At 36.3% G+C, this 9,150-nt stretch overlaps 1 non-coding gene across 1 annotated transcript; it reads left to right on the top strand.

Annotated features, from left to right (window-relative positions):
- Positions 1-323: 323 nt before the first annotated feature.
- Positions 324-429, top strand: LOC140858974 (small nucleolar RNA R71). Its single transcript, XR_012142376.1, has one exon. It is a non-coding gene; the product is annotated as a small nucleolar RNA R71 (small nucleolar RNA).
- Positions 430-9,150: the final 8,721 nt, after the last annotated feature.

Below are 9,150 nucleotides of genomic sequence, written 5' to 3'. Positions count from 1 at the left end.
TTCTTGGATTGGGTTAGGTGGAATCGGAGATTGTCCAGTATTTAGAAGATGATCTAATTTTTGGGACAATTCATCTACTTTATGATGGATATCTATGGCATTTCCTACTTCATATATTCCATCTCTCTTTGGGTTTAACATGAGTTTATCTCTAATAGAGGCAGACATATGATGTAATGAATTTTCACTTAAAATTTCAAACAGTTGCCACGCCTCATCCTCACTTTTCAGTATGAATATCCCACCGCATGATGCATCGACCATTTGTCGATGTCTTTCAGAGAGCCCATCATAAAAATATTGGATTAACTGCCACTTGGGTACAGCATGGTGGGGATATTTTCTAATAAGGTTCTTTAATCTCTCCCATATTTCATGAAACATTTCTCCATCTAATTGAGAAAAACTTGTTATGGCTTTCCTTATTTGATTAGTTTTTCCTATGGAAAAATATTTCTTAAGAAACTCTCCTTGCAGCTGGTCCCAGGTTGATACAGTCATGGAATCCAAAGTATGTAGCCAGTATTTGGCTTTGTCCTTAAGTGAGAAAGAGAATAATTTTAACCTAAGAGCATCATCGGAGAAGTTGTGAATTTTGACAGTTGAGCATATCTCAAGAATTTTTTCAAGATGTTTATAAGGGTCCTCATTACTAAGTCCATAAAATGAAGGTAGCATTTGGATTATACTGGACTTAATTTCATATTGAGTGGCCTCCACAGGGGGCACTTGAATACAAGGAGAGTAGGTATATATGGAAGGAGTAAAGTACTCCTTCAGTTGCTTGGATGGATCATTCTCCTGATTTCGGTCCATATTTTTATGTCTGTTGGCTCTAAAGGTTCTTTCTATTTTTGGATCAAAAGGTTGGATTTCTGGTCGTAATGATCTACGACCAAGCATACACCTTACAATTATACTGTAGAGCAAACACAAAATTTTTTTTCTTTTTATAATATATATATTTATAATAAAGTGAGAAAAGAATGAAGAAAATCTAAAGAGAAGAACCTAAGAATCTTAAATCTATGAAAAGAGAAAAATTAGTTAATGTTTAGATGTTAATTGTAACAACTTAAACAAGCATAGACTCTCTATCCTAAGGTTAACTTAGATCTAGACAGCTCCTAACTTTCAAGACCGCCTTTGAGCACTCCAAGCTCAAGACTGACTAACTAACTCAGCTAGGTAAGCGTAAGATGTGGGAGGTTCCCTGCTCGTTGTTTTCCTTAGACACCAACTGAGTTGGCCAAGTCAGTCAACGAAACCAATTGAAAACCACTTTCTTTAACCACTTGTCTTAGACACCAAGCAATTAACCAATCCACACTCGGTTCAACTCTAGAGCTTTCTTGTCCTATTGAGCTCGAAATTCCTAGGGCTGACGTCTAGTTGATTTTAGATTAAGGTCTAGGTTATACAAATGCAAGGGAGTGATTTGTGGGCCAAGGAAGGGTGATCAAATCCCCACCTTATCTTAGTTAATGGGTTGCACCCTTAAAGTTAATTATGGAGATGAGATGCAAAGAAACAAGGTGTCCAATCAAGTTAGAAATTTTTATATTTGGGGTTACGCTATTTTAGTTAAGTGTTATGAAATGTCAGTGGTTTTTTTTTCTTTTATTTCAATCGTGCCAAGGTCCCCGGCAACGGTGCCAAAATTTGATGCGTAGTCGTTGATAGCACCAAAAATAACTCTACTCACTACGTAGGTAGGATGAGTTGAGATCGTATCCTCAGAGATCTTGGGCTAAGTTGAGATTGCAAAATAAAAGAAAAAAATATTATTTTTGATTTAAAAAATAAATTATCTTAAAATTATTATAATTAGAAAATAAAGAGCTCGGGAGTTTTGAATTAATTTTGCACTAGTAGAGTTGTATCTCTTTTTTTTTAATTAAATAGATGTGATTAATCTTAGAAAAAATATCTGTCTTTCTTCGGCACGCCCCGTACCCATAGATCACGGTACGTCTCCAGAAAGTACTAGGTAAACAACTCTTCTTTCCTCGGCACGCCCCGTATCTGTAGATCACGGCGTGTCTCCGAAAAATAAAAGTTATTCTTAATATTAATCTAACAAGAAAGTATAAATAAAAGCATATGAAAGGGAGCAAATAAAGAACTCATGACGATTTAAATAAAAAGCATAATCTTTATTGCATATAAAGAAATACAGAAAAGTTTAGAACAATAAACCATCTCTGTGTCGTTACAAAATTTCTTCTCCACTCCCGAGACTGCTAGCCTAGCTGCTCATGAAGTAGTCCCTTTCTATCCCTCTATGCAAGGCTCTAGAAGAATTTCTGGGCTCCCCCTCCAATGGGAGTACAAAAGCCTTTTTATAGGTGTTAGGAGGGAGGAGTTTTACATGATTTTTCGATTTGGGACTAAAGAAAATACTAATGACTAAAAAATGGATGGATGAGATGAAAAGATCACAAACAGATAAAGAAAATACAAATTTTTCCACTTGAAGCATTTTCAAATAATTTTTTTTTTCCTTTAATTTGCTCGCCGCTGTGTTTGCCATGCCAAATTCTCTCCGCGAACCCGCCGTCCCGCGTGCCCACTGCCGCGCCCGCTGTGCGCGCGCCTGCTCGCGTCCGCCCGCGCTCGCGCCCACACCGGCGCGTCCGTCTGCCCGCGCGTCCGTCCGTGCGCTCGCCCGCTGTGCGTCCGCGCCGCTCACGCGCACGCCCAGGAACAACTTCATGCTACCTTTTTTTTATTCCACTTCCAAAAAGAAACTTTTATTTTTTCACAATGACATCTATATCCTTTTTGGATTCCTTACATAGTATCTTCATTTTCTATAATACCGGATGCATCTTTCTTTTATTTTAATTTTATTTTAAGTCTAATTTTCTTTAAACTTGAATCTTTTTGATCTATGAATCGGACTCTTTGTATCGACGATTATCTTTTCTGTAAAACATAAAAAGAAATATCAAATTCTTAATAAATAAAATAAATTAAATATAATTTTTTACTTTAAATGATTTAAATTAAGTGTTTATCAGCGAGTATGTGTGGATTATAGATGACTCAATGCCATGACTAGAAAAGATCACTTTCCACTACCTTTTATTGATCAAATCATAGAACGATTAGCAGGTCAGAGTTACTTCTGCTTCTTGGATGGATATTCAGGATACAATGTGCCTGTATTCCCAGAAGATCAAGAGAAAACCACCTTTACCTGCCCTTATGGTACTTTTGCCTCCCAAAGAATGCTATTTGGACTGTGCAATGCACCAACCACTTTTCAGCAGTGCGTTATGGCTATCTTCTCTGACATGGTTGACAAGTTTCTTAAAATTTTCATGGATGACTTCTCTATTTTTGACCTTATTTTTGATGATTATCTCCAAAATTTAACTAAAGTATTTGAAAGATGTGTGGAGACAAATTTGATATTAAGCTGAGAAAAGAGCCATTTCATGCTTCATAAGGGAATCGTGCTTGAACACATTGTATCTGAGCGGGGCATCGAAGTAGACAAAGCGAAAGTTGAAGTAATCTTGAATCTACTACTCTCAACCTTGGTTAAACAAGTACGATCCTTTCTGGGACACACGGGATTTTATAGGTGCTTTATTAGGGACTTTAGCAAAATTTCACAACCTTGTGTAATCTTTTGGCTAAAGAAAACTCTTTTGATTTTAATGAAGATTGTTTAGATGCCTATAATACACTGAAAATAGCATTGACCACTGCGCTAATTATCAAACCACTGGATTGGAACCTACCATTCGAAATTATGTGTGATGCTTCCAATTATGTGATAGGGGCAATTTTAGGATAGAAATTCCATAAGGAACTTCATGTGATCTACAATGCAAGCAAAACTCTCTCTGATGCTCAATTAAACTATACCACAATCGAGAAAGAATTGCTTGCAGTCATGTTTGCCCTAGAAAAATTCAAATCATACCTTTTGGGCTCCAAAGTCTTAGTTTACTCTGATCATGCAGCATTGAAATATCTGCTATCCAAGAAAGATACAAAGCCGAGGTTGATTAGATGGGTCCTTTTGTTGCTAGAATTTGATCTGCAAATTTTAAATAAAAAGGGTTCTCAAAATGTAGTAGCAGATCATATCTCAAGGATCTTGTTAGAACACAACAATGAAACCATTATAGATTGGTTCCCTGATGAATAACTCTTCTCAGCATCTTCTAATAATCTTTCTTAATTTGTGCACATAGTTATCTACTTGATGATTGGATAAGTCCCATCCTACAAGACCCAGCAAGATAAAAATAAATTCTTTGCCTAAGTAAAACATTATATTTGGGAAGAACACGAGTTGTTCAAAATTTGCCCGAATTAGATTATCTAGCGATGTGTCCCTGAGTGTAAATTTCAAAATATCCTAACTTTTTGCCACTCATTAGTTTGTAGGAGATATTTTAGTGGAAGAAAACCTATAGCAAAAGTACTACAGAGTGGATTTTACTGGCCAACACTTTTTAAGGATGTCTATAATTTTTGCCGTAATTGTTTGAGATGTCAACAAATAGAAAGTATTTCGAGAAAAGATATGATGCCCCTATCCTCGATTTTAGTAGTTGAAATTTTTGATATTTGGAAGATTGACTTTATGGGCCCTTTTCCTCCCTCTTCTGGTTATGAGTATATATTGATGGCAGTGGATTATGTTTCTAAGTGGATAAAAGCCATGGCAATACGAACCAATGATTATAAGGTGCTAATAAAGTTTATTCAAAGGAACATTATAAGTCGGTTTGGTTGCCCTAAAGCCATAATCAGTGATGGGGGAACGCATTTCACAAATAGGCATTTTGAAGCTTTAATGAAAATATATAAAATTATACATAGGATAGCCACTCCATATCACCCTCAGACCAGTGGACAGGTGGAAGTCTCCAATAGGAAGATTAAGAAGATCTTAGAGAAAATGATTAGGCCCAATCCAAAAAATGGGTCTGAGAGATTACATGATGCACTATGAGCCTATCATACTGCTTATAAGACCCCTATAGGAATGTCCCCTTACCAGCTTATTTTTGAAAAGCCTTGTCATCTGCCAGTAGAATTGGAACACCACGCGTATTGGGCAATAAGAAAATTTAACTTTGATATGAAAAATGCGGAGTCAAAAAGAAGACTTCAATTGAATGAATTAGAGGAACTACATAACAAGGCATACGAGAGTGTGAAAATTTATAAGGCTCGAGCCAAAGCTTACCATGACAAATTTATTTCAAGAAGAACATTCAAACCAAATCAAAGGGTATGGCTCTTTAATTCAAGATTGAGACTTTTCTCTGATAAACTTCGCTCATGTTAGAATGGACCATTCATTCTGACCCAAGTTTTTCCCTACGGAGCCATAGAACTTAAAGATCCAAAGTAGAAAAATACTTTTAAAGTTAATGGGCAGAGATTGAAGCATTATGTGGATGGTATAAGGGATGGAGAGTAAATCAAAGCTGTGGACCTAGTTGAACCAATCTATGAACCACCATAAACTTTGGCTTGATCTGGCTGAAGATCTTAAATTAATGCTTGTTAGAAGATAACCCGATATTTTATTTATCTAATTTTTTTATTTTACAGGAATCTAATAAGGATGACTAGCAAGTTGGGAGGAGCACAACATCAAAATCTGATGAGGGCCCATTAAAAAACATGAAAGAACCTGCAAACAATAGTTAATCAGGTGGTATCCCTCCTTTTGCATTTTGCTTAAATTTTTCTCTTCTTCCATAAGGGACAATGGAAATTAAGTTGGGAGAGAGAATAAATTAATTTAAATTTAAGTGAGTCTTCAAGTATGATAAAAAAATAATTAGCTATATGTATCCAAACTTTATTTTGATTAGAAGTTAATTAGGCAATTTAATCAATGAATGATTAATGGTCTAGATAATTTTGAAGATATTGAGAGGCAAATTATTGAGAAAACCCAACCAATGATAGGATTTAGACTAGACCACATTTTAGAGTATTTTTAGAGCCCTTTTTTTATTGATCTCAATAAAGATTCTCTTCATGGAGGTTTGGGTGGAAAGGTCGAGGTATGCAAAAAAAAAGAAAGTTTCCTTAGTATATGCTTTAAAAGAAAAAAGATTTTAGCATTGTCTCACTGAGTAACCGAGCCTCTTCACTTAAGTAAGCATTGTGATTCACGTCAAAAGGTAGGGATGCAAAAAATCAATCACAAGGGATAGTAAGAAAGCACAAAAGAAAAGAATAATAGATGATAAGAGGAATTAAATTGAAAGAAGATAATAAACCTAGCTCATATGTAGTTAGAGGACTTAAAGAGTAAAGTGAGGAGTTGGTGAAAGAAGATCTCAAAAAATTTTTATGGATAACACTCAACCACTAACTGGATCAAATTAGTAATCCGATGAAGTACCTCTTCAATAATCTGGTCGGATATCAGTTGCTTTTAGGGATGTCTAAATTAACTTTTAATTCAAAACTGAGACAGCACTCACTCTAATTTTTCTATTTTACTCGAGGACGAGCAAAAGCTAAGTTGGGAGGTATGATCAATACCTAAATTAATACATTAAACACACTCAAAACATCATTAATTAACATGTACTAGTTTGAATTTGATGTCTTCCAATGTATTTTGTAGGTAAATTAAAAATTGGGTTCAATTAGGCTTAATTTGGTCTAATCTAGCTTGAAGTCAAGCACATTCAAAAGCTGGGAAGAGCATCTAATGGTCCTCATCAATTTGCTACATCCAAGGGAGGAGAAGCCATGCGCCATCCATAAGAGTTCGAGGCAAGAAGATCAATGGTCAATGAAAAATACTTGAAGATCTGAAGGCTAAAATTTCTTGAAGCATTCTCCCATGGATTGAAGATGGAATCAATGGCTAGAAACCACCCAAACAACCATCCAAGGGTCCTCCTTCATGGTGCCAAAAGTGGAGAATAAATGGAAGAAACCAAGGTGTGAATGCAACTTAAAAATCAAGGGTCAAGGTTAAAAGATCGCATCTTCCATGGATTCAAGTGTGAATGCAGCTAATCAACCAACAGAGGAGATATATGATGAAGCCATAGATCTAAAGGCTCAAATTGCTGATGCCATCCTTGGAGCATTCATGGAATTTCTTAAGAAAGAATTGGAGAGAAAATTGGACTAAAACGAAGAAGGAAAATTTTGCATGCTGCAAAAATAGAAAAACATCAAGACAAGCAATCAAAGGAGAAGATTTCTTGCCCTAAGATCCAATGGTCATCAATCCATGCGCCCACACCCCTCAAAATCCTGGTCTCCACTCTATAAAAAGCCCCTTTGGCCAGCCAAAAGAAAATTAGTAAACCTTCCCCACGACAAAATCCCCATAGCTTTAAGTTCCATGCTACAGCCCTTCTTCACGCCAACCTTGTCTTCCCAGATTTTTAGCCGACTATAGGTCTAACCTTTTTTTCTCAAACTTTATCATCCCAAATCTCCATCACCCCCTTGTGGGGATCATCTCCATGCCTCCATCTTCCCTCTTTCTCTCCCTCTTTTTCTACTCCATCAAAACCCTAGATTCCTCCTTCTTTCTTCCATCCTCAGAACACCCACAACCTTCAGCCCTCTTCTCTACCAACTTTTGATCTCTTTTTCAAGCCGTGGGAAGGATATCTACAAAATTCAAGAATGAAAGCTTCAGCGAGAAGAAGATCCATATGTGGCTAGTTCTCCATCTTCTCAGAAAATCATTAAACTACTTATAAAGATAGTATTTTTTATTTTAAATTCTTTGTACTTCCTTCTTTCTATGTAATAAAGACTTGGCTTTTCTTGTTTCATACCATTATGTCTTTATAAATCTTAATTTAGAATAGTTTATGACCCTTGGGATGAGCTGTGATCTACGGATACAATTCATGCTCTTGGGATAGATTATCTTTAGATAAGATTTTTTTTATTTTGCATCTAAGCAATTTTGACTAGTCTATATCTTTAATAGATGGACCGTGATTTAAGGGTACAGGCCATGCTTTCTAAGATACGTTATATCTTAATTGATTAGATATTAAGCAAAGGCATATTAAGAAGGGTACCAGCTGTCGAACAAGAAAATAGTTGAGATCTTGAGAAATCTCTCTCATACTTGAAGTTAATCTTCAATTAAGTTGTTTATTTTTTTGCTTGCTTATTTAGTAGTCTTCTAATTAATCAATTTTTACTCTTCTTCAATTTAATCCTAAATCACTCAAATGCAGCTGAACATGGTCCCTATGGATATGAATCTGACTTGCAATATCTACATAGTAGTAAGTTAGTGATTTATTTTTGATGCCTACGACAGCGATCACCAACCATGCAATATGAAAATGACTTTGAAAGTCAATAAAATATTGAAACCCTAAAAAAGAGATAATATGGATACCTTCTGATACATGACCCCCCTGACTCGACACACCAATGGAGAACCCTCATGTTGGCTACCGATCCCTCCCATCCAGTACAAATGAAAAGGAATGAGTGATCAAATGAGACTGCAGCCACAATGTTCTAGGAAATGGTGCCCTTTTGATTGCGAAAGTGGGTTGTTTGCTTTTTTTGATCAGGACAGGTATGTACGTACCATCAACTGCACTGATAGCATTCTATGATGCAACCGAAATATGTCAGAGACATCAACTACCAAGATGAAAATCAATGACCAAGCTTAAGAAGATTCAGGAGTACCATAAAATAAGGATGGAAAAGGTTATTTTCATGGATGCATGAGTGCACTCCTACATTTTCACCAGGTTGGACTATAAACTCCTGCTTTAATGAATAGACGGATTTCAAAACATTGTTAAAGTGCCATGATATCGCCTCCCCTGAGTGCTAGAAACTTTCAACCAAAACCCTATTGGTGACACCATGACCTATGCAGTACAGGAAATAGGCCAATTGCTCCTAAGCAGTCACACAGTGGGGCTAGCTATTAGGCCACGTGACATAAGCAACTGCTCTAGCTATAAGAATCTTATATTCGTCATTCTAAAGAGATCGTAACCCCTATCTGGATGGCCACTTAGCATGTCTGTAATGAGGTCATGATTGGAGAATGGATGGGTTTGATAAGGCATCTTCAAAACCATGCTAAAATCATTGACACGAATGATTCTACTGCTTATCATGAGTATGGTTATCACATCTTGCCTA

Source organism: Elaeis guineensis, chromosome 6, assembly GCF_000442705.2.
Source record: "Elaeis guineensis isolate ETL-2024a chromosome 6, EG11, whole genome shotgun sequence".
In the NCBI taxonomy this organism is placed as follows: Eukaryota; Viridiplantae; Streptophyta; class Magnoliopsida; order Arecales; family Arecaceae; genus Elaeis; species Elaeis guineensis.
Note: the sequence above shows the minus strand (reverse complement) of the source record. Positions and strands in the feature narration are given on the sequence as shown.